The sequence below is a fragment of the Argentina silus genome (assembly GCF_951799395.1).
Source record: "Argentina silus genome assembly, chromosome: 19".
In the NCBI taxonomy this organism is placed as follows: Eukaryota; Metazoa; Chordata; class Actinopteri; order Argentiniformes; family Argentinidae; genus Argentina; species Argentina silus.
In genome coordinates, this window is record NC_139673.1 from 14,510,697 (window position 1) to 14,538,439 (window position 27,743).

The 27,743-nt window shown below is 40.7% G+C and overlaps 1 protein-coding gene across 1 annotated transcript in view; it reads left to right on the forward strand.

The window, feature by feature from the left end:
* Positions 1–4,112, forward strand: part of cd276 (CD276 molecule) — a 60,646-nt gene extending 56,534 nt beyond the window's left edge. The window contains exon 8 of the mRNA XM_083691080.1: positions 3,178–4,112. The gene's annotated coding sequence lies outside the window, so the exon portion shown is untranslated. The remainder of the gene's footprint in view (positions 1–3,177) is intronic.
* Positions 4,113–27,743: the final 23,631 nt, after the last annotated feature.

Consider the following 27,743-nt stretch of genomic DNA (forward strand, 5'->3'; position numbering starts at 1 on the left):
AACCAAAGAGCTGCATAAGGAAGGAATCTCTAGGACTCTTCTATCTGAATCCCCTACCTGCAGTTTTGTCTTTGGTAATTACTCCGATTGTTGTGGTTTATGTCAATGTCAGAAAAGCAGCAGGCCTGTGGTGCCGTGTACGATGTTCTACAAATATATAAATAGGTGCAAGGTTACCAAGGAAGAGAATGAAATATGGCACTTCCATTTCAATGCAAATGAGGAAAGAAATTAATGCAGTGTTGGGTTTACAGTGCTTTATTAGAATGAGGCCAACTGCGCTCTCTGTATCTTTTTTTTTTGTAACTTAATTTTTTATTGGTTTTCCACAAAGATATAGACAGAACAGCCCATCCACATCCCAAGAAATAAAATGAAAAGTATAGTAACTTATGACACAAATAATAAAATAAAATAAATAAACGATATTAACAGTAAATAGTTGTCTGGAAATATTTCAATATTCACAGTTATTTCTGATTAGGACAATTTGTGGACAATTTCCAGCCACTGTTCCTGATTTGGAGTATTTACATTTAGCCAATTTCTGGTGACTGCTTTCTTACTTGCCGCCAGTAACACTTTCGTCAAATAAAAATCTTCTACCGTCACCACATCATCAATATTTCCAAGATTCATCACAGAGCAGGTCATTGGGATTTCATATCCCAAAATAATAACCCTAACCCTAACTGCATTTACATTCTCCCAATACAGCCTTATCTTTTTACAATTCCAAAAAATATGAGAGTGGTCAGCCTCCATACTCCCACACTGCCTCCAACAGTGCTGTTGTGCAGCAAGTTGCCTGCTTTTTATTTGAGGTGTTATGAAAAAACGAACTATATTCTTCCAGCAGAATTCCCTCCATATCAGCGAGTTTGTGGACGTACATTGTGTCTTCTCTCTGTATCTTTTTAAGTGAACAATCTTCCTATAGCCTGAGTAAATTAGTGTGCCGTCTCCTGTACTGGCTGTAAATGAAACTGTCCGTCAGTGTGCATGTCGACCTGCGAAGAAGTGGAATGGTCCTGTCCTATACTCTACGGCGGATGGATTTCCAGGATGGAAAAAGGTTGGCCTGTCAGAAACTTTGTTTGGACAGACTTTTTTCTTTGTTTGGATTGGCCAGCTGGTCCAATCAGGTTAACCCTGACAAAGGTCTGTTGACCGAAACATTTTTTTTCTAATTGTTTTTATCCAGTAAATTAAGGTGGAGTTTTGCAAAGAATACCATTGCGCTTGGGTCTTCTTTCTTTCCAAGTTACTAGTTGGTACTACAGGTGTGTGAACAATTTCTACTATCATTGCCAGTGATAATGTCTGAATCAGGTTCCAGATGTGGCAGTTTGAGGTTTTTAAGCATTGTATAAGAATGGTATAGGCACCCAAACGTTCTGCAAAGATATTTTATTTCACTCCTATCCAGACTCTACTAGTTCGATTGACCTCTTGTTCGAAGTACGCATTGTGCACCTCCAAAGGGGGATCTGAAAGTAGATTTGAGTCCGATGAGAGCGCGAAGATGTGAAAATATTGTGTTGTGTTCATTTGTATGATGGATTACGAGGCAAGCTGCACTGCCCTCTGAGAGGAGACAAGTGGCAACCGAAGTGAGTTTTCAAATGGTGAGATGCTCTTTAATACATATGGATATGTTTGCCTAGAACCAAACAGTTGACAGAGAACTCTAGGAGACTGTTGGATGGATGCAGAAGTGAACTATCTGTCTTCCTAAGAGTTATAATACAACGTTATCAGGGTCACCCTCCGGATAGTATTATGAATTTTCCCCTGCTCATCTAGATCTCTCTTATGCGTGTGTGTGTGTTTGTGCGTGTGTATGGGTGTGTGTGTGTGAGTGAGAGTGTGTGTGAGTGAGAGTGAGAGTGTGTGTGTGTGTGTGTGTGTGTGTGTGTGTGTGTGTGTGTGTGTGTGTGTGTGTGTGTGACTAGCTATAATGAGTAGTGATGAAAAGGTTCATAAGAGAGGTGGCATACCAACTGTGGCAGAAGCCATTTTCCCTAACCAAAGTAATAGAATGACAGGACAGAGAAAGGCCCGGCATCTGTTCTCTCTCTGCATTCTCAGCCATTCAAGTTGCATCAGAATCAAACAGAGCTTTTTTAGGCATGACAGGTTTGGACAAATGTCATGAAGCATACATTATTACTCTCCATCCAAGTTTGTGTTTTATAATATTCTCTCTCTTGTGTGTGTCCTTGAATACTCTCACTGAGAAACAACAACAAACAGCAACTTTTGAGCACTGAAAATATATTCTTTTCATTTGTTAGTCTAGACCAGGGCTTGGCTTGGCCGTTTCAGGAATGGCTGATTGACTCTAATTATGTATCTAAACCGAACCTATACGCTTATACCCAGCTATATTGCCTTTTAAATCTTGAACTGGGAGAGTTTCATGTGTGACATAATTAAATTCCGTCTGAGTTAATTCTTCAACCAGTGTAATGATGCAAGAAGAACAATTTATTTTGCGGTGTTAGCAGCGGTGGGGTGAAGTGGTCTAGGGGGACCAGAGTGAGTAGACTCCATTAGAAGTTTGGTGACTTACCTTTGATACTGAAAAGTATGAAATAAAAGATAATGGCCACAATGTTGCAGTTAAATCAGAGAAAGGAATGAAGGTATTTTGCAATATTGAAGTTTCACTTCTAGTTTTACTAATGATGACAGATGAACTGTGTAATCTTTGTTAATGCAACTTTTTTTGCCCCTCAAGGGTTTTGGTTCATTCTGAATGGTTATTATTACTATTATTTGTATTGTTTTGGGGGGTTATTATTTTTCTGGTATCAGTACCAAACTTTAGCCTCTGGTTAAGATGAACCCTTAAAGTTAGAGAAAGAATTGAAACTTGGGGCTGGGGCCTGGCCTTATATCATATTGAATTCAATAAATTGAAAGACGAAGCAAAAACTTCTATCGCTTTAATTGTCCAATATGTACATTAACAGTGGTCTTGTAAGAATTGTGTTTGATACAAGACATTAAAGTGGTTTGAATTTAAAATGATCTTTACAATTATCAACTTCATATCAGCCTACATGTTAGCTTAAACATTGGGTTTAAGTGGTTGTCCGGTATCAGCTTTACTGTATGTGATAATCTCACTCTCTCTAAGTGCTTTTCTTTCTTCTTCTGTGTGTTTTTCAGGAGTAAGGGGCAAAGAGGAGACGGAGAGAAGTCCCGCTGTTACTCCCACTGCACCTACAGTATCTATCTACAGAGTGACTGCATGGTTCCATAGTCCCCAACACAATGTCAGAGCCTCACTGCACTGAAGATGAGTCCATCATCTCATTTCTACCAGTACTTTCCTCCTGGGTTTCCATCCAAAGACACAAACACAACATATCCCATCACAGTAAATCCTCTCACTTCTCCCCTTCTCCCTCCTTTCAAACAAAGAAAGATCACTGCAATGTCTACGTCTGCCACGCAGCAGTCTATATATATATTCTATGCAATACGCTAAAGAGAAACGTCCATTTGAGGGTTATTGGAATTGACGGCTCCCTCAAAACCGAACAACACTTCCCACTACCACCACTATGCATTGAGTCAGAAAGCAGGGTCCCCTACGTCTCATGTCTTATCGGAAGGGAAGAGTTTAAGAGATGACCCAGCTAGAGTCTGCCATCAGTGTCTTGCCTGCCAAAGAGGCACCCCAGCTCCCCACATTACTCCTGGACTGGCTAATCACGGCTGCCTGTGGAGTAACTTGTACCTGTCAGTGTCTGCCGCTCTTGCCTATATTCAATAACTTGGGGGAATTGAAATTGAATGCCAGCTAAGCTCCAACAAACTGCAAATGGTGCATGGGATACCCCCCTGGTTCTCTCACTGACCTGACAGCCATGTAAGAAATTGTTTTTAATGAACACGGACTCTCAGCTCAGCTACTCACGAACTGCCAGTGCGAAGGAATGTTTTATGAATTCAGAATTCAGAAAGGGGGGATTGTACAGGTTCTTTGACTGTGTTCTTACAGGTACTTGAGCAAGTCCTTGTGCCAAAATGTCCATGTATATGAATGCCAAAGTGGTCCATGAAATAACCCAGTGCCTATTTACATTAAAGAGACATTGTGAACCCCCTGTGGTCAGTGGTGATTATTCCAGCTGCTCCCCAGGTTCACTGTGTGTGCGTGCAAAATGAGGTCCAGTTTATTACCAATATCTCCTTACCCAGAGGATTAGCCACACCGCTCAAATTCATACCTCCACTTCTTTTTCCATTAGGTGATTTATCTGCCGACTAGACGGTTCTACATAATGAGTAAAACATGAATGATGGTGAGGGAAAAAAAAAAGTAATACAAATATTTCATTTACATGCAGATCTACCTGGACGTGTCTGAATTGCTCCCCAGTTACGCTCCTCTCATTCTTAGGAGTTTGTCTTTTTTGTTTGCCATTGCTCAGTCATCCCAACAATCTCTCTTGTATTGAATAATGAATTTTCCTCTGGTGATTGTTTGTTACTGTCATATGCGGAGTACGTGGCGTACTGCAGTGTTCCAAACAAACAGACTGCCTAAGAAGCGGGAGAGGGACTACACACACACACACATGCGCGCGCACACACACACACACACACACACACACACACACACACACACACACTATTCCTCCTAAGCTGGATGAGACTGTTGATCAAACCCCAGGCTGTGCCTCCAAATGTGCTTCTCTCTCTCTCTCTCTCTCTCTCTCTCTCTCTCTCTCTCTATCTATCTCTGTACAGTAGCCCTTGACCTTGCAGTGTGTCCTCATGGCCCAGACACCCGCTTGAAATTAAATTACAGATTAGTGGCTTCAGCCCCGGGGAGCGGTTTATTTGGTTGGCCCCTCTCTGTGTCACTCTCATTCTCTCATTCAGGAGCTGGGAGGAAATGTCATGGGATTTAAGGAAGGAAAATGCCAGCCTTGAAACAGTTTTTTACCTCAAAGTCTATGTGTGTCGCTGCCCCCTATATTCCAGATGTCTGCGCGGGGGAGTTGTAAATCTTACGAGCCAGGGATAGGGGGCAGAGGGCATCTGGGGGATTAGTTTGGTAGAATGAGTAATGGACAATGGATACTGAAACTCCAAATCAAATGTCTTTGATACAAACTGAAACTGTTGGTACAAAATACAATTTCTCTGTAGATGTGTTTAGGCAGAGTCTGTGCTATGCATTTAAATCTAGCTGAGATGAGATGGAGCATACAATCAACCACAGAATCAGGCTCCATAGCTGGTCCTGTCTCTGTCTCTGACTGTTTATTTAGACACGACTGCTATTGCACCTTGGAAATTTCAAAATCAATCCACTGAGAGAAGAGTCCTCGATAATCTGGAAGACCGTCACACGTAGCACAATGAGATCATTTCAATATCACTTTCACTTCCAACTCCTGTGGATTTGATGATTTATGGCAATCAAAATGCCTTGTTAACCCTATGAAAAGATCCACATTCCATTCACACGGATGCAGATTCACAGTCACTCTCCTCAAGTATGGCAGATTATATCCCATTTTATGGGGAATATAGGAGTTATTTTAGACAGCAGTGAGAAAGTCTTACAGATCCAGATTGCTGTAAACTGTAAACCTCTATGCCTTTGTAAACCATCTCATTATTATTATTTCTGGATATATACATTTATATATATATACGTTACAATAACCTGGATGTCACTGTTTTCTTGGCCATGGAGGAAAAATTCATGACAGACGTTTTGAAACCGTACATGTATCTCTCCCCAGGGGGATAAATTGTGTATTTAGTATGGAGAGAGATGGCGATCAATAAAACAGTCCTTGGAAAACCTAGGGAGGAAAGACGTGTCTATGAAACTTTATCACTTGGTTTAAAAAGTGTGATATATTCAATAATGGATGATGAGCTGCTGTCAGCAGACATGCTCTAGGGGTGGATATCGCTGGCAGACAGAAAAACAGAGGCTCTCACTTATGTTCAAATTCATTTCCTTAAACCAATGTTGACTGGATGCTTGGTCTGATCAAGGAATTAAACTGAGGAGGACTGTGTGCTGGCTGACATTTGATACAGTACAGTGTGTGCAATGAGGGGCTGTGCGAACATTCGATACAATTTGGCGATATGATTTGATGTCTGAGTGATATGAAATAAAAGTACAGGCCTACCAACCAGTTATAACTGGCTAAGAGTCTATTGAGATTTGAAAGTTCAAGTTACACTGACCTCTGTTAACCACCAACTAGCTAAGCCAGCTAACAGTTAAGGTTGGTAATAAACATTGACATTGACTAACCCTTAGTAACTGTACCTATGTACAAAACAGGCTTACAAACAACACGTAATGAAAGCCATAATTTCCTACGCAAATAAGATCAAATCAGAAAGTCAATAGATCACTGGTTTTTCATCGCAGCTCGATCGACGACGAGCCTTACAACAAATCTGTTGTCTGTTTGTTTTCTGTGTAGGTGTGTAACAGCTCCCCTTAAGTGCCTCTAAACCGACATGTATTCATTTTCGTAAAATTCCCTTTCTGTCAAAGTGACATTATTAATAAACAGGTGGGGAAATTAGGGTCCAGTGGGTTAAAGTGTATTTCAACAGCAATCTTTGAAAAGGTGTCCTTCCGCATAGTCTATGGCATTTTCAATGGGATGAAGGAAAAGTAGCACCAGGAAAAGTAGTACCAGCACACACTCCTTCTCATTTTAACTCCCTACTCTGATTTAATATCAATATGTTTAACAATGTGTGGCAATGCTGCTTTTGGATCACGTCTCCCATGGTCAATTATGGATTACACCCTAAAGCCATTGGTGGGCAATGGAGATTGACACACCTGGTTCATCTAAACAATAAATCAGTCTCTGATTAAATATTTATTGTTCAATCATGAAAAAGTGCAATACAGCTTCAAAAGAGAAAACAATATTGATCAATGTCCTTTGGATGTCTGCATCTAACAGGAAATTAGTCAACATTGAGAAAACTGACAGCACTGGCATTGACAGCGCCTAGCAACAGCCGTGCAGTCATACAAAAATCGAAAATGTCGCACATCAATCAAAACAAGAAAAACATGGTTTGAAAGCGTGTTCATGTCGAACCGTTTTCCCCTGAAATATCCTGTCATCACAGATCAATCGTTGATGTCATTTATCGGTGATCAGGGGAAAATATTGGTATTCCACTGCTTTTTTGAACACTTACAGGTCCTGATCCTTTGTTTTTCGTATTTCAAAAGAGAAAAAGTTCTTGAAGGACAAAACTGTTTCAATAGATGCTCCCTCAATAGTCTGTAATCATGGTACAGAGAAGAAAGCTTGAAAGCCCCTGTGAATCTCTAACACTTCTTTTCGCCTTTGCAGAATAGCAAGCAGGCTTACTGGGCGTAATGTTGACACTAGGCTTTACAAGAGACAGATGATGGAGCCTACTTTTTCGAGGACAGAAACGGAAGGGGTACCCGATCTAGCAAAGCTACTAGACTGATCACAACTAGTGAGAGCAGCAATGAGTTTAAAGGCATTAAGTTCAAAGGCATTTGACATGGGAGTGTTGTGAAAATTAGTATAATGGTAGGGATTCAAACCTGGGTCTCCTACACGAATGACCCAAGTATCTACCGTGAAGCCAATAAGGATGACAGAGACTGTTCAGCAAACCATCAATGAACATATTTCTTCTATTCTCCAAGTGTTCACTAAACATCCATGCATATAGGGTGTCTCCTTGTACTCTACTCATGCTCTTTTTCTTCATCTAAAACCCTCATGTATATTTGAACTTGACACGATAGCATCACCTAATTCATATCACAGCCATCATCCATTGAGCATGTTTGGCATCTCATGACATAAGAACTTATTCATGTATCAACATACAATTGTAATCACAGCTTGTTACTATGTTTCATTAGAATCATAGTCATCAATGTTGCCAAATGGCAATAGACGGGTTAATATACGTCAAAGGAGTTGGATTTGAGGACAACAATTTTTTTCTTGTGATTTATTTGTGTTCATTGCCTTTTGATGTATGCTTTTTGATGAATACATCAAAGCTTTTGCGTTGATATGTCATATCATAATTAAGTCAAGCATGAAATTTCAATCGCCCTCAAAATAATGTATTACTGTCACTCCAGCTACAGTCCCAAGCAGTATACGAATGGGGAATACTTTACAGTAAGTGTGATTGTGCGTTCTGCTTTCCATTGTCCCTCTCAATCCATAGATATGTCAAGATTAAATATTCTGTTTGATTCTGAGCCAGTCGATATTCTGTCCAAGGATAACTTCATCAGTTCCACAGAGTCAGAATCATAGACGAATAGACGTCATGTGTGTTGAAGTTCTCCATGAGATATTTAGGGAGCGTCTCCTGATAAAATGAGGTTATTTTGCTGTTTTACTAGCTTAATTCACTCTTCTCCACCAAAGAGACGTTGGTTGAGTCTCTCCTTTATTCCTGGCATCCTCTGTTCTTGCTTCTTCCTCTAAAAACATTGAAGGAGAATATTTAAGGGGAGGAACCTTAGATCTTCTCCTCCTATGCGTTTTGAGAAGGAAGCAAGAAAGGGCATTTGTGTATGACAAGGGGAAATGTCTGGCAATGCGAAGAATAGAGGTCAGACTATTGGGACGCACCGGTTTGAGAGATCCTTACTGGGTCACATCTGTCATAGACTGAGCCATCACTCTCCTCTAATGGAACCTAAGCCAAAACTGATTTACAGGGATCATTCTAATGACCAGCAAACTTGTGTTGAAGGGACTGTTACAATGTAGTGCTTTTGTTGAATCCATTTAATTTCGACTTCACACCCCACAGCTCTAGAGGGCAGTGTTGCTCAGAAGTGACATCCGCTCAGGTAAACTTCCTGCCCGAAGGTTATAAAAAGGAAGGGCGTGGCCTACGCTCTGTGGTGGAAGTCTAGGATTTACCACTCTGTACTTTAGCTCTTCAGAGGTAAGAATCAAGAAACAAGTCCTGAGTCACCACAATATCTGAGTCCGGTATTTATTGTTTGCAAACAAGAGACAAGAGCGTAACAGCAGCCCAGCATATAACCGGGGGTCCCTTCAGCACAAGTCTAAAGAGACAATGATCAGGTTTGTCTTTTATACGGTTTGAACATATTGCCAGGCGCCTACAAGGCTATCGGCTGATGGCCTTGTGCTTACGTGAGAAAGGGCGGGAGAGAATGAACAATGGGGAGGCTTTCTTACTGATTAATCGCCGTTCAACATTTCACACCTATCGACAGGATGCGCCTGTCCCCCCATTATTGCTCTCTCCTACCACTCCCTCAGAGATCACTGCTGTTCATATGGTAAATCATACAGTGCTTCTCAGAACAATGGCTATAGAACTTTAGAGGTGTGGCAAGAGAAAATGTCATCACAGTAGTTACACAAGTTGTATCAGTCATATGAAAGTGTATAACCTGAAAATAGTTCTATGAATGTATTTTCCATAACAGCTCTCTTTCTGATTCTGGCACGGGCACTGAGAACACAGGCCTGCCTTAGCACATGACACATGCTTTGTGAACCATGCTGGACTAGATGTGTAGCATAATTCCACTCAGCAGTTTTGTTTCTTGTATATTGTTGTATATTGAAGCTTAAGGTCAGACACACGCTGACATATGTCATACTATACTGCATACACAGTTAGGGTGTGAATGCTAGGCTAGCCTAGTTGGTCTGTGTTTTTACCTTAGACAACAAGACCGTTGATGATGGGCAGGACTTGTTGATTTTCCTAACGATGCGCAGCCTGTTATGGATCAGGATGGACTGTGGCAGTCTCTGTTGTTTAAGCTCCACTCAATATCTCAGAACCATAAAATTAGAATGGGACCTAAAGATGACATTTGTGTTGCATTCATCTTCTGCTTAGTATTCCACACTAAGACATAAGCCATATAACCACTACATTCATACTGTTTGAACTGCACTTGTCTCTACCAATCAACTTTGCTTAGTTAACGTTATCTCACAGGTACTCACTATTGAACAGTGAATAATCATATTGTTTGCATTTAACTATGGTGTTGTTTATGTCGTGTTTTTTGACTAATGTTGACATATTGATCAAATAGGTGCACACTTCCAAATGCCCATGAGCATAAGCCTATTTTGCCAAAGTTCGTTACCCTAAAAAAAGATTTTGTGGTTTAATCATATATCTTATGAGTATGATAGCCATACGTACTCGTAGTGTATCTTTAATTAGCACTACCTAGTATAGATTTACTTTACCCTAATCATAATTAAGATGCTTCTGGTCATACGATAGGGGACTCTGGGCCTTTTCCTCATTAACCTCTCTGTAGTTCCAGTGAATCTCAAGATAGAACTTGATGAAAACAACAAACACTGCAAAGCAAGCAGGGCCTTATTTTAGAAAGTGAAACGTGTGCTATTGTCAGCCTTGTTCAGTAGTGCTGGGCTAGTCTGGCCCTAATTAAAGAGTTCCGCTCTGCTAGCGCGCCACACTGGTCCTGAGCATGCAGAAGCTGTCTCCTTCTCTCCATCCATCACATCTACTGTAATTACTTTTGTTTACAGTGGGGGGAAACGGCGGTGGTCTGATTAGAAGTTATTGAGGAGATAACTCATAGCTAATTCAGAGATGGCGCTCGCCCTCTCTCCTGGATGCAGATGAATCATTTCCTGGGGGGGGGGGGGGAGAGAGGAGAGAGAGAGAGGGAGAGGGAGAGGGAGAGGAGAGAGAGTCATTCTTATGGAAAATGACACTGACAAATTGCCACAGGGCTGTCAAACCTTAGAATCATTTGCCTCAAGTGCCATCCACATCTTGTCCATTTGTTCTTCCATTGTTGTTGAGAGCAATGATAGTTTTTCTATTCCTGGGGTGAAAACAAAGTTTGAGCTGGTTGTTTTTCTAAATTGAAACCTCAGAGGAGGAAATATGGACTGTTTAATGCTATCAACAAAAACCGATGTCAGCTAATCCTTTCATAGGTACAGTAACATGACTTATTACGGTGCCACTTGACATACAGTACAGTGGTTTCCATGTTCAACATAATATTGAAGAAATGATTACTATGTTGGAAAGGTCAAGATGCTTTACGTGACTGTGGTACAACACTGAAGGTCTAGAGTAAGTTACCTAGTTACCTAGTGGTCCTAAAGTTGAGCCATTGAAGTTCTTAACTGCATCTTACATTGATTTTCCATGTAGGCCTTCTAGGGCTGTGCATAGACCTTTGGATGGACAGGTGCTCAACAGCGAAACCCCCCCCCATCACTGCCCTTTGCACATGACTGTAGGTCACTGCTAAAATTGTTAAAGATTGATAGTTCTTTGTTCTACTATGCCCACCAATTGTCTAAGAATTGGAATAGTACCATCTCCATTTCTCCTGAAATGGAATGTCTCTGAGTCAATACTTACTGAGGCTGAAAATGTACTGAATACAAAAGACCAATGTTATCTTTTGTCTGCAGAACTAACCATATCAACATTTTAAAGTGATTTGATTTGTATGTAACAAGGGGAAATGGCTGGCAAATATGCACATCTATCTAAATGACTTTGTCCTCTATTGGTTATGTGTTTGTCATTGTCATACCTCACTGGTGTCATTTTGGTAAACCAATCAAACCTATTTCCTCTGTCTATGGTTGTTGGCACAGATTTGTCCTTTAGCGGAGAAGACATTCCGAAGTCAACATTCCTAAATAAGAATACAATAATTCATTAGAATATTCTAATTTCAAACTACGACATTAGGAATGTGACCATTACATGAATTTATGTGATTATTCCAACCCTTTGCATCCATTATAAGATGTCTTAACAAGGGTTATCAGTTGATAGAATTGATTTTCTTAGGGAAATATCACTGACGGGAAGTTAAATTAATATTCAAGATTAACTTTATTGTCTCACAAAGTGGAAATTTGGCTTGGGCTTTCACCCATGCTGCAGCTGTAAAAGACAAACATTCCACATACAAAGATGTTAGTGAATAAATACATACAGCAAGGTTCCTAAAAGCACCTATATACAAACAGAAAAAACTAACATTTCAATAAAAGCAAAGATCTGCACAAATCCCTTTAATAAAAACAAAGATCCCCCAGTGTCCATCCTGGCCTCGTCCTTTTCTTATCTGCCGCTATTTAAAAGTTTTACTGACACAGGGATAAATGAATTTTTAAATCTATTTAATCTGCAACAAGAGACTCTGAACCTCCTCCCAGAGGGCAGTAGGTGATACTCAGCGTGTAGAACATGGGATGGGTCAGTAACTATCCTCTTGGCTTGCCTTAGGGTAGCCTGTTCGTACATAGACTGCTAGGATGGATGCTGTCTTACCCCTGTAATCTTCCATGCAGTCTGCATCAATCGGACCAGTTTGGACTTCAGTTGAACGGAGAGGTTACCAAACAAGCTGTAATGCCGTATCTGATAAGGCTCTTTAAGACTGCCTGATAAAAGACATCTTTGATGAACACCGTGAACTCGTAAGTCGAGGCAGGAAGTGCAGTCGTTGTTGCAAAGTCAACATTCCTAAATAAGAATACAATAATTCATTAGAACAGTCTAAGTTCAAACTACGACATTAGGAATGTGACCATTACATGAATTCATGTGATTATTCCAACCCTTTGCATCCATTATAAGATGTCTTAACAAGGGTTATCAGTTGATAGAATTGATTTTCTGAGGGTAATATCACTGATACGAAGTTAAATTAGATGTTGGTGTCACTGTTATGTCCACAGTAACCAGTAAATTGACGTGGGTTTGTTAAATAATGGTCTTAGTTTTGTAGCAAACAGTGAATTTACTTGTTAATCAATTATCAACATACCTTGCACATAGATAAACATAGCATACACAAAGTACCTCGAATTACCATCCACCACCAACAAGTAATTAAGATCGGCCAATCCCTTTATTTTTATTGGCCTCTTTAGGCCCATGGTACTAAAGATGTGACATTGATGAACGTCTGAATAACAGCAGAGCTTGCGAAAAATAGCAATGGCGAGAACCCGCTTTGTGTCTTACTTGTGTCACACACACTAACGGGTGTGCATATAAAGAATACTTTAATTCGGCAATGTTGTCTCTGTATGGCTGTTGCCTCCTCCATTAATTCATTATTCAATGTTGGTTCATGTGTAAATAATGTAACCTGAGTTGCTATGAACCCACCACCATCCCTTCGTTTACCTTGGTGTAAGATTAATTATCATCCTATAACGGGGCCCAATATTGGATAGTGGTAATTAAAAGATAGTGATTGGTCCCTAAGAGTGTTACAAATAAAGATGCACACACTCATTTGTGATATTCAGGTTGTTCAATAAAAGATTAGGGCCTGTGTGCAGGGAGCCTGAGGAGGGAGAGAGAGGAGGAGGGAGGCAGCGGGGGGGCTTTTACGCAGATGCACGGGCCATAGTCTTTTTTCCCTGCCAGAACTACTGTGCCTCTCTCCGGAGCACCTATGCTCACAGCTTTCTCTTATCAGATAAACATAAGAGATTATCACACTTGATGGAATAATGAATAAACACAGCTGTGTCGATTGGTATTCCTCTCCATTACCCCTCCTCTCTCGTCTGCCAATAGCAAGGGAGGGAGGAGGAGGGGGGGGGATAAAAGATTGGGAACAAGTAAGGTCATATCATTTGTATATCTCGGGTCCCGTCTCTGTTTCTTTTTGACTTGCCTGTGACAGCTGTAGTGGATGATGTCATTAGACCAGGCCTCCTCAAGGGGGTGGGTGAATCTCCTGACCTCCTGTGCATGTCTCAAAATATTGACCTGGTGCAAATTGCAAGAGAGCCGAGAGCAGGAAAGCAAGCTTGTGTGCGAAAGGCTTCCATTGTGGGATTGGTGTTAAATGGGGCCAGCAGAATGTCATGTGGGGTTTTAACAGTGGATAAATGAAGCCTGACAGGTAATCGGCTTGCCCATATGAGGCGAAGCCAAGCTGAGCACAGGTGATGACAGCATTAGTGTCTATGTCTTCCGACTGCTTGATATGCATGGATATTGTCTAAGAGAAGCGCCACAATCCCACGCGCAGTTCAGTACAACCCCAGCGACACTGTAGTTGGAGCAACTCTCATTCAATAGCTTGAGAAACAGCTAGCAGCACAGCACCGTAGACTTTGGTGAGTCTGAGTCAGCACCAGTAACCACTCCCAAGTCGAGAGACAACCCATTAGGATTTTGGGAGCTTTTCCAAAATTCATTGAGCAGTGAATTTCTCCCCACCCCCCCACCCAAAACATGACTGCTGTTCTCCTGGGACCCTCCGTCCTGAAAGATGAACCCTCTGGCTGCCTCGGGGAGCTTCTTACTGTACGCCATCAGTGCATTAATGCTGTTCTAATGCAGGACAACTCTGGAAAAAACAAGATCCCCCGAATGCAGCTTGTGTTCGAAATATGTTGGATGCATCATTGTGACCTGAGCCGCCCTTTGTCCTTTAAGATGAAGGGTCAGTTCAATGAATTCAATTGAGTATTTGCAAATTATCTTCGGAAACACTTTCTATGAAGCCCCTATGCATAATGCATAATACACTATGATACAGTAACAAGCCAGTACAAGCATGGTTATAGACACTCATATAGACTCATAAATAGTTTACCAACACTCCTAATGCATTGTAAGAATACTGCCTTAGGCATTTCATAACTTTACCTAAAGCAAAGATCACTTTGTAGTGGCTTATAAGTATGCTATAACACACCATAACTATGGTTATGATACAGTAATAATGATGTGCTAGATGATTATGTATCTAATAATGATTAGAAATGCATCACACTGATGGTCATTATAATGCTGTATGATCCTTGAGGAAAAAGTTAGCAATTATGAAACACTGTGTTACTGTACATTATAAGTGATTATGATTATACTTATTTATGTATTAGGAGTGTATTAGTATCCAGAATGATGAGTCTATATGAGTCTTTATGCATGTTTATAGCTATGCTTATAGTGCATTATTTCTCTATCATAGTACATTTTGAGTACATGTATAATGCATTCATAGAAATGCATTCATAGCTTCATAGAAAGTGATTATTATTATTATTATTATTATTATTATTATTATTATTATTATCATCATCATTATTTTTCTCTTCCTCTGTGGATTGCAGATTAATTCCTCTTCGCAATCAATCCTCCATAGTCCAGCTTCTAGGCTTTTATACTAATGATGGTTGTTGCTAAATTTAGAGGATGGGGCCTATTTACTCACCCCCCCCCCCCCCAGTGATGCAGATTAAAATATTGCTGAAGATCACAATGATGATTTTATTGTGATACACAGATGCAGTAAATGCCTATCATTGTGGCAGAGGAGGAAATGGAGAGCTGAAGTCCGTGTCATCCAAGATAAGCGTGATGGATGACAAGACAGCATTAGGAACTCAGAGGCTATGAGCATAACAATGACAGGAAAAAAAAATCACCTTGAGGGGATTTCACATTGTGTGTCTGTGGGGAAAAAAAAAGAAGAAGAAAAAAAAGATTGCTTCACATAATTGACCTCGTCCTCACTTAACATTTAACGCTTCTCATTTTGTTTTACATGTAGTAAGCAGTAATGGACCCCGGCTGGCATTCTGAACATTTTGTTGCTATCGATCTTCCCTTGTCGTCCACAATAAACGTCAGAGTGAAGTTTTCGAGAGTTATCATCATGCATTCAGCCTAAAGCATGTTAATGTCATTTGTGGTTTGTCCTCCAGTCTTGCAACATCTCAGTGTCATTTTATCCTCACTGTCTCTGTATGTGATTCATTTTCTGGCAAATTGACACATTTCCGACTTTCTCCTATAAAGAAATAGGCTAGTCTTTGGGTGATGGTGAACAGAGTGAGATGACTTGTCTTTGACCCATTCAAGGATGATGTTTTGGATGGCCTGACTGACTACCAAACCAATACAGCCTCAGGATTGTGACCTGTGTGTCCACCCTTGATGATGCGTTACCTTAGCTGTTAGCACGCTAGTGCGATGTCCTAATTTTCCACCCTTTTCCTGAAACGTGGACGTGTACACTCCCCTACATGGATTTAAAAGAGATGGGTGTCAGAGCCCATGCTTATGTGACCAATCGTACAGTATGCGTAATCAACGTGAAGTAGTGCAGAAGTGTATACCGCAGTAAAAGGATGGAGAATTGGGACTCGTCATGGCTACTGACAGCCGACCATGTGATGCTGTTTGTGACAAGGACAAAGCCATGTGACACAGACCCACAGCACCCTGGCTGGGTAATGAATGGGACCGTGTAAGGGGTAGAGGCAAGGCCTGCTCATTCCCAATGGAGGAGATCCATCATCACAGGACCCATAGCGAGAGAGAGAGAATTTATGCAGGAATCTGTTAGCGACGGACACCTAATTAGCGCCTGGCATGTATTGCATCCACATGACAAGCAACATGTAGCATGACAAGTTAGCACTCCACCATTTGCAATCACATATCATCAGGAGAACGCCATTAAAAGCCAAATAAATATTTGTCTCCCTCTCATTCCTTCTTCTTTGTTAGACGTTACTAGACAGTAGCCTAACAGGGAGGAGATATTTTACTGAGCTCAAATGAGCTTGTTTCTGAAATATGAGATATGTAGATGAAGGAGATGATGCAAGGCAAATTCGGCTTCCAATTCAAAGCGATTCATTGTTGTGTCAGTGGAACTGCAATGTCAAGATTTGTAGCTTTTGAAGTGGTGAATTGGAGTTTAAATATGTACTGTGTCTTTGATGGAATTGAAGTATATTTACATTACTTGAATCATTTTCTTTAGGGCTGAGGCTTTGCATTTCAAATAAAAAGCTTTTTTAGGTTAGCATATAGATGTATAAGAACAGAACATGCTTCACTGTACAAACAAGAGGAATACTCATACATGGAGTATCTACATTATATATTCAAGCAAATATATAATCTAGTCTATACTGTTGAAGAAAACATGTTGGAGCAGAAAAATGTTTGAGGGCAATTAGTAATTGCCTAATAATGAGGGGAATTAATAAATGCCTCAGTCCTATTTTACTTTCCATTTCATGTAGAATTTCCTTTCGAGTAATATGTGGAATTATATGGTAATAGAAAGGAAATGTTTGCATTGAACAAACATTCTATAATTCATAAAAAATACCCCATGCAAGTGTATTGTGATGCACTTTAAAGTGGTGGGTGTTATAAAATAGCTTGAGAAGAGGAATGAACTGTGCAGGTAATTTTAGATAGTGCTCCCAAGTGGGCTTCACAAATGCCTTTTGATTTCAACAACAAGCACAATAACAGGAGAGATTCCAATTACCTTATTTGCCAAATAAACATATTTAGGGAGGTAATTATAAATCTCCTTCCCAGAACAAACTCGAGCGGTGGATAGATGGAGTGTGTTTAATTGTATCCTGGGTGATGGACGGAGTGTAGGGGCACATGGCAGGAGGCGTCTGACCCAATGGGCCATGGTAATTAACAGGAACCTTAACGACACTGGGTGAAATGATCCCCCGCTGACTCACACAGGATAAATATTTAATCATTCATTACAATAATGATGGGAAAGCAAAATGCCAACCACAAACTGTCTTAACAGAAGAACTTCTGCCTCTTTGTTGTCTGGTAATTAGAACAGGAACTGACAGTTGCAACAATTTTCATATGCTACCTCTGCTCCTATTTGGTATTGACAACAATTAGCTGTATTGGGTGTATGTGAGTTTGTGTTGCATGTGGGAGCGTACGTCATTATGTCATTATTCTTTGTTCATTCTCTGTAGTTCTTCCGTCTTATCATTCAGTTGTTCTTGATGATAAGAAATGGCATGAATGCTTTCTATGATGCTGATCTACAGAATCATATTGCACATATTACACAACAGAAAAGCTGTTGTTTGGTTTCCAGAAATGGACTAAAACATACACTAAGTGCAAAATAAATATGCAACAGTAAAGTCGCAATCTGTAGAAATATTAATTTGCAATGAATATGCCATAAACTGAATTTGCTTCATTGTTTGTTTTCTGGTTGGTGACCTTCTCTTTGAACATTTGCATTCTTCTCACAGACTGTACTTCTATTTATATTTATATGTAGGTTTATTTATATTTATATACACCGTGTGCAGGACTCCATTCTACCAATCAACTACTTCTTTTGCTCTCCTACTTACCTTTGACCCAAGACGTGACATCATTTGTGCCGTGTCTGTGAAAGTTGATGAATTCTGTAATTTCTGAAAAAAAAACATTTGTGCATTTCACCAGTCGTTTTTCGCCATTCACCAATACACTGTGGACTTTTCTATTGGGGAGATGAACCGAGATGGGCTTGAGAGGACAGGTCTGTGGACATGACAAAGAGGACTCGAGTGCTGTTGTATAAACATATTAGTCAAGTTGTTTTGACCCTCTTCCCCCCCTCCCCCCTCCACACACTGTTCTGAAATCCCACTTCAATTTCCCTCCTCGCTGCCTTAACCCACACAGACACCAGAGGGAGCGATGATCAATATGCTGTGCTCTGCCATCATTATCAAGACTTATATCCCCTTCAGCTCAGGGCCCATTAAATCAGAGGGCCACGCTCTCCCCGCCCAGTGTCTCACAAAGACTCCAGAGTCACATTAGAGCCTGATTTACGCCTCTTTAATGGCAGCCCACCCTTAATTAGCTGACGGTGCGAAAGTGCAGGCCCCTGCCCGACAAGGGTGTCCATCTAAAGCTCAGGAATGTGTCTGTTCCTTCGCTCCGGGCTGGTCTCAATCAGTCATCCATATCAAACGGCGCTCACATTGCAAACACGGTTCACGCCAGCGCTCGTATGTCACATGCCAAGGGATGCCAAAGGCAACAAGGAATTCTATCGGATGCTCGCTGTGCGTCACGTACGCAGGAATGCAACGACAGCACCCTCGGTGTGCCTGTAGCGTTCCGTCTTTAAAGGTTCGGCACCTCTGATCGAACAGATCCGTGATGACACAGATGCCGACGCGTTGTTGTGTTTGATGTCATTCCGTTGGTTCCATCGTGAGAGGCTCTCTTCTATCATTAGCAAATATAATTCGGTTAGTTTAATGGAGTGACTTAGACTAACAAGTTGTTGCAACAAGAGTACCCTGAAGTGACTGGAGATGTATTACCATGGTAGTGTCGGGGCTGCTCATTAGCTCCTTCCAGAGTTATTGCAGCGAGGCACATAAGAAACCCACATAATATCTGTGCACGGCAGTTAAAGTGAGACGGTTGATAAATTGCATAATAACCAGATTAGCAATATGTCACACTAAGCCACTGGCAAAAGGCAAGGGAATTGGGAAGATTTTCGGTTTCCTCTGAGATGAGGAAGATATAAATAGAAACCTTGAAGCTCAATTTGTCTAGTTATAGGAGCGAAATTGTGCATTGCACTTGAGAGATTGTACTGTCATGCACTGCCATCACAATATTTGGAGAAGCCTATGTCATTCCTTTCTGCATGATCATGGATGACAGTTTCCATACAATTGCACTGTGCTGCCATAGTTACGCTACGTTTCCTCCTCTTTGCAAGTGTAGCAGAGATGGTTTGGAACCACTCTCCCGTAATCGGTAACCTTGCCTAACAACAACCATTAACTCCCCAAGCTTGGCTGGCTAAGGCACATGCGTTCCATGCGGGAGACCCAGGCTCGAACCCCAGTCGGTCACACGGTTCCTTCGGTAAAGCTCTGTATGGACACACTCACTGGTCCAATCACCAGCCTCTGCAGTGCCACAGTCCTTTAGTGCCCCTCAGTCCTCCACAAGGCATGGGAATGAAGAACGGTTGGGTTCCAGTGACGATGCAAACAAGCCCAGCCATGAATTCAGAGCAGGATATTGGCTAGAGGGGAGCTGTTTGGAAAGTAATTACATCAAAGGCTGTCGCGGGAATATTTGCCACACGAAAATTGCTGCCGACCATAAGCAAGACCCCCACAAGGCAGTAATCAGGGAGTCCCGTCTGTCTGCCAGAGCTTCATTGAGCCTCTTTCACACTCTAAATAATACTTATTACATTTCTGTCAAAGCCCTGTGTTGCTGGTAAGGTGGTTTATGAACCTGGCAATGTGTAAAGGCTGAGGGCCGTCATTGTCTTTCTTCAGTTGGCAGACTGATGAAAATAGAAATACAATTCTTGACATTCCAGCTGGGATACGTGGACAGCCGCAACGTGTTGGTGAGCTGTTTTTAAACACTTTAGAGATGTACATTGATGAGGGTTTCTTTCTTCATTACAGGTTACCTTTGACTTATGAATCTTCTTTCCCCTCAGCCTGTGACAGGTGGGGTTCGAACCCATATCTCCCACATGGAATACCCAAAGATCTACCATTTCACTTAGAGGACATCCTCAAGGTCTGAGGGTGACACAAGAGTTGTCTACGGCAGGACTAGCTCATCACAAGAACTGATTCCAAATCACCTCTGCTACAACATCCTATACCTTCCGAAACACCTGAGAACCCTGGAGCAAAGTGTGTCTGTAGAATGGCTTTATATGAGACTCATGGCCTTGTCTCACAGTATTCCCATTACAACTTCGACCATAATATTGTGTACTCTTATTGTGAAAAAATGTTTTGTTTGTGACATGTACATTTTGCTTCTGTCAAAGGGAAATGCTATAAATGATAAGAATAGATGTATGCTTTCAAATCAACCCTCTTATCTCCACAGATGGAGTTTCACTCACTCTCTTTAACCTCATTGAAAAGCTGTGTTGTTGCTTTGAACCTGCACATTCTGTTAAGACTGTCTCTCAATTTTGAAAGTGTTTTTTTTTTTTAATGTTTCATTTCAGAGTGGATCTGGTTAAGAATCAGCTTTTTAACATTTTTATATCACAGAACAAATTTGGTTGTTTTGGCACTTATTAAAGTGATCATTGTTCATCTATTGTAGTAATTTGTCAAGCAGCTGGGGTGAATGCTGTAGTTTACATTAATGGTATTAGGGAACGGATTAGCTCAGAGCAGTTGGTGGTCCATCCATATATATTTGAGGTCTGATTTGGTGCATTAATTGAAGCAATCTCCAGCTCTTCAAGGAGAAATAACAGAGCAGCTAACTTTATCTAAGTAATTGCTATGATTGCTTTGATGCTGTGGGTTTTACGTTAAACAACACTGCATGTTGCCTATTGCAGCATTACCTAAACGTACATTAAAAATAAATAGCAAAGATTAACAAAACAATAATGACTTCTCACCTTGTCATCCATTATTATGCACACTTTTCATCCATACTGTACAGTAGCTGAGAGGCCAGGTGTGCGTGTGTGTGTATGTGTATGTTTGTGTGTAAGCGTGTGTTTGTGTGTAAGCATGTGTGTGTGCTAGAACAGTATGTTTCTGCGGGAGTGTGGAACTGAGAGCTTACAGGACCAGATGTTTCCTCAGGGGGTGTGTGGCGGCGCTCAGCGGTGTTTGGAAAAGGATGCACGCTGTGCTCACTGTAATTGGCGCACGTGTTAAAGCCAATCCCTGCTGAGGTCCCTCTCGCAGTTTGTTTTCCAGCGTCCCCACCTTGTCCCTAAGGGCCCAGGGATCCAGGCCGCCTCACTACAGACACTGGAAACTTGTCTGTTGTCGCCGAGGGAAGCTCAGAGAGACAGAACAAGCTCAAAGACAATCTGCTAGATTCAAAGTAATTGCTGCTTTTGAGCCCCCCCCCCCCCCTCCCTCTCTGTTCCTCTTTTGTGTAAAGTTGATCAGCATCTGGGGTTTAGGATTTACAATCTCTGTTTCAATGCTTCTGCATCAATCGATTCTCAGTGTAACTTCAAGGATTTTGGGGATGTAGAGAAGCTTAGTACGTGTTGGAGTCCATCTTTGAAAGTCAGCTTCAGTCTTATCTATGTTGCATTTACAGTCATTAACTAATGAGGTATTTTGTTACTGTAGATGCTAATAGCTCACTCTAATACCTTATTGGTAATCATATTAAATGAATCGTAGATTTTTTGTTTACAAGACAGCAGGAGGTTAACATTTGCCCTTAATTCACCATTAGTTGATCAAAGGTAGAGACTCTACTTAATTTTACCTGCTTTACAGAAGGGTTGAATATGCAAAAGGATGAAGTTCTCTGAGTATACATTTTTTATGGCCGAGACTATATTCTTCCGTTGCTTATGCACAAGGAAGAATCAGGTTGGGAATTGGCTGTTCATCATAATTTTACATTTCCACTTAGTGGCTTTATTTCTCCCAGTTCTGAGCCTCGATCAGTCACTTGTGCTGCAGATGTGACGACACTTTCTACTTCAATAAATTCAGCTTGAGATTGGCAAATGAGAACCAAATCAATTACTCTGTTTCGAGTTCCCACTTCAAAGGGGGAAGTATATTCTTCTCGTGGGAAGATGGGGGCAAGAAAGATGAGAAGTCGAAGTTGATCTTTTTATTTTTGGCATTCTTGTTTGAGACTTTAGCCTCTCTCCCTCTTCCTCTCGTCCCTCTCCCTTCTATCTCTCCAGTGAAGAGCTCTTATGTATGGAGGGCCAGGACAATCTCCACAGGATATCACTCCGCAGTCGGGTTTACAGATCCAGGCTTTTCTGCTGCTTTTCCATCATTGAATTATCCGCTGGATGATGAGTCAGAGTGACAATTCAGTGGATAACATATCACTCAGCAGCACCATGTTGGAGATTAATGAAATATAAACAAACTAATTAGAAATAAACACATACAAATTCAGGAATCTTTTTTTCTTTATTTATGTATACAATATACATTATTTTATATATTATATACTTTTCTTTCTTTCATTTTGGGATTTTTTTTTTTTCTTTTTTTTTTTTTTTTTACAGTTTTCTGGCATTTAGACAGCACAGATGTGTAGTGTAGCATGAATGAAACGGGGGGGGGGGGGGGGGGCGATGTTTATTTTTGTTAGTTGGAGATGTAGGTAATGAAGCAGTGAGACTCACGGGTGGCTGGTCAGAGAGGAAGCGATGCCAGCAGAATCTTCAAATATGCAATTCTGTTGATAGTAGACAGGCACTGGACCTAACACCAGCCTACATAATCATCCTGCTACAGTACATACTGCTGTCATGCCAAATCAGATTGGATTCACAGATATATCTTCTTAAGAAAAAATGTAAGAAGTCTCTTAAGACAAAAATGTATTCTCTCATCCCTATGAATCTAAGACAGTTGAGTTTTCTTAAAGGAGTACATTTGCCGGAAATCTGCCACCTCTGGCCACCACTGCAAAATTCAGTTCAAATTTTCAAACAACAACATCCTCCTAATAATAACATAACCCCCCCAGAAATGGACTTGCAGAGTTGGACATTAGCTGTTGTGTTTCTGCATGCGTGCACGATTCCAAGAGGCAGAAAGATGAAAATCTGTGAGTCTCTGACGGCTGCCCCTGCCTCCATTGCCCTCCTAATGTGTAAACACCATTTATAAACATTGATTATTCAGCTTAAGCTATGAATTAGGCTACATAACGGAATTATTGGCAATTTTGTAGCTTGTGACTCTCTGGTCAAATGACCATTTCCTGTGTGCTTACCAAGGGTTGGCACTGAGCAAATTAATCTTAATTGAGTCGATTCATCATTAATAGCACTGCCCACCTTCATAGCATTGTGGGCTTACTGTAGCAATGACCAAGATGTTCATGTAAAACACAATTATTTGTAAGACTCCAATATTTATGTTATTAAGAGTTTGAGGCTAAAGCGTGGGAAATAACACTGCAAGGACCTCTTTATATGACAATATTTATACTCAATTAGCAATTTCAAATCAGCATTTCAACAAGATGTATACGTTTTCCTCCATAATGTTTCTCATGTTTTGGTCTGGCAGCTGGTTGGAGATTTTCTGCTAGTCATGATGCTCCCTCTGCGCTTGTCAGATTACAGGCAGCTTGGACTCTGTAACCAGGAATCTATTTTTAGATGGCTAATAAGAATTCATTTGAGGCAGTGCCTTTCATTGAAACAATGTGTGGAGAGAACCACACAGAATAACAGGGAGGGAGAAAAACAAAATGATTAATTACCTCAAAATCCTCCTGGTTGGGTTATAATCAAAAGCCTTTTAACTTCATTAGTTATTTATATTAATTTGTGATGTATTCAAGGTTTGCAATCACACTGTGTCTGAGATACGTTATCATGGGCCTGTATTGTATCAAATAAATATTTCACACACTTACACAACAAGGCCCTCTCTTTCCCCTTGTCCTACAGTACTACTGGATCTCAAAGGCATGTTTCTTTCCTTTTCCTCTGCATATTCCCTCCTGTGCTCTAGCCCTGACCCAACATCACTTTCCACATCCATTTAACTTTTTACATGATGCAGCCAACTGTCATCCAAACTGATCTAATTAAACAAATGAGCCATGGAATATAGATAGATAGATAGGTAGATAGATATATACAGTAGATAGATACTTTATTGATCCCCGAGGGGAAATTAAGGCATTACAGCAGCTCACATCATAAACAACAACAACAAAATAAAGTGACAATAGAAAATAGAAAACAAATAACATAAAATAGACATCTGAAACATTATATACAGTAAGAACAGTCCAGTATGATTTAACATCCCCCAGCCTGACTCTGATCACCCCGATCGAGCCAGCCGGAGGAGGAGTTGTACAGTCTTATTGCGGTAGGCAGAAAAGATCTCAGAAAGAAAAGATGGAGGGTGTTATTAATATAGAACAATTAATATAACGCCCTCCACTGTCTGCAAAGGCACTCACGAAAACACAACTGTTACAGGTTTAAACACAGATTGGGAATATCTTCTCCAATGTTCATACTATATTTAGTCTGGAATGTACAGTATTCCGTCACGAGATGGATGGAAATGAAGTGATGGAGCCAGTTAGCGTGTGAGATGAAGTGCAATGTCTGGTGCTTTGTTCTGAGCCTGGGGTTGAGTCCTCTAGCTTGACCTCAGATCCCTTTAGGGTTCTGAATATACCAATCAAATCCTAACATGATCCGCTTTTATCCTGACAGGATGATATTTCACCTGTTTCAATCGATCTCCAGAGTCTTTTGAATTTGCGGACATACCCTTTTTGAAATTTAGAAATTTAAGAATAAAGAACCACTATTTAATATGTCTCTGACTCAATTGAATCATACCAATGGATGACAGGGAGGCTGAAGTTTCAGCTTTCAAATCCCACTTTTCCCCCCCCATCTTTGTCATAAGAGCTATATTATTATTATTATTATTATTATTATATTACGTCCTTAAACTTTATATCCTGTAGATGGTTTTATTTAGTTTCAGTTTTTATTTTTTGAACACACAAACACTTATTTGCCAACATGGAGTACTGACATACATTTGAATTCAAGTGATGAGGAAAGCGATGTGGTCTCAAAACGACTGGAAAACAAATAGATCATAATCAACAGGCCACAGCTGGTGGGGAGTTTCCATTAGTTATTTCATTAATACAGCATTTCATTGTTCCATTAAGCTGATATTCTGTGATTTTACTCAAATGTAGTTGGTAGCAAGACATCTTTTCCCCATCTAACCCTACTTCATCAAATAGCCTTCCCATAGAACCAAATGTACCTGAATCTTGCTCCTGTCATTTGCCATTCACTCATTCATGTGTGGTTAGTGCATACAGAATGATGTTTATCTTGTGCTCTGACCCGGGGGGGGGGGGGGGGGGGTTAAATGTGTTGCAGTACAGTGAGGGGGTGGAGGATTGGAGGTGGAATAATAGGCCATACATAACACACCGAAATTAAAATAATACATTCCCTCCTTAAAAAGAATGAGATGAAATTCAATATGATGTGATTAGTTTCACTCACAAGCCTTTATTCTTATTATAATGATATCATCCAGAACAGAGATTTTAACATAAGATGCTGAGGCAAATTGGAATACCTCATAAATAAGCAAGCAGCCACGGAAAACAAAATGGCCAAGATACAATAACAGTTCATCCATCTCTAAAGAATAGCTTCCATGCATTATGGTAATTCACTAATGAGATCAGTTCCAAAATGCTACCAGGACAGCTGCACTGAATTATTTCCGTTTACTTTTCTTTTTTCTCTTTTTCTTTTTTTTCATTCTTTTTTTGGGGAATGCCGAAAAAGGGTGGTATGGCAGTTTGCCACAACTTCACCTTGAAGCGCTTTGACACCAGCTCTCATAGCTGGATTGCTAGCTGTCATGCTTGGAACCAGGCCTCAGGAAATGTAACTCAAAAAGAAGGAAAAAGGGAGAAGAAAAAAAAAAAAAAAAGCTGGTGAGCAGAGATGGGGTTGCCATGGTGACGTGGCAGACGCGCCTGGAGAACTGGGATGTTGGTTTCTGCGGGTCATGGGACGGCGGGGCCCGGCGGGCCTGGAGCAGCGCAGGGCAGTAATGTGAGGTGTGTTAATGAGCCAGTGGATAGGCCTGGCTTGCTGCACGGAGGCCTGGGGATTTAAATGCGGTGTGAGCCGCAGTCCCTGGCAGCACGCGGGATAAAGAAGAGAGCTACCCATTCAGCATCCGGGCCAAGGCTGCATTCACTCACTGAGAGCAGATTATACAGGCTGCCCTTCATATGCAGATGAGTGTGTTTTAATTGTTGCGGCTCCTAATTCCTAATTTATGAGAGGAAAGAGGAAATGCATCTGGGGACATGTATACGACTGAAATATTCAAGGCTTCTAATGAAATATTCTGTCAGTTTGGAGTTTCTGTGGGCCACTCTCAGCCGGCGGAGCTGCTTTTAAGAGGCACGCCAGGCGTCTATAGTGAGCCTCTAGGCTGCCTGGGCTTGTTTGTGTGTGTTTGTTTAGAGCCCCCTATTTTCCACCGTTCGGCTGTCTTTCATTGCAGTGATGGACCAGAGATTGCTTTAATGGCTTGTTGAAATTCCCCTGTATGTCCCGCTTCTGTCTACACAATGTTCTGTGTGAAAATGTGATGGATTTTGGCTTCCTCATCTTGATCTGTCTGTCTCTCTGATGTGCTCAATTGAAAGGAAAAACAAGTCTTGTGTAGATGGGCGGATAGATACTATTCTGGAGATGAGATATGGTTGTTATCCGACAATGGAGCAAGTCAAGTCATAGTAATTATTGTACACAAAAAACATGTTGTTTGTCCAATATGAACTTGAAAAGCATGGTTACAGTACGTTGAATCTTTTGATTTACAATTAAGTCTTTGAGGTCTCAGATAGACAGAAGGCTAATATACTGAACATGAAATGCAAAAGTCACTTCATAACATGGATGAATGTAACAGTCAGATTGACTCTGAAGTTGTTTTGTGTTGTATGCAGTACATGTTTTGCCTCTTAATTTCCATCACCATCAAAAACACATGAAAGTCATTGGGAAGGTGAGAATGCGTGAATGGAGTATTGATTGTTATTGCCTCTGGACTATATTTTCAATTAACAGTGAAATGGAAATTGATACCCCATCAAATTCAATAAACTTTGGGCTAGATTACTCCTTAAGTGTTCGTTTGACTGTTATTAATGGGCTTATCCAGATTTCTTAATTAGAACAGCATTCAATATGTTAATTGTGCTGAAAGGAAAAGAGGTGGAGTGTAAAATTGTTTCACAATGCACTGGTCCGTCCACGGAAAACAACAATGATGTTTTTGAAGGTTGCAAATGTTAACGTAGCTTTGTAGCTTTATCTTTAC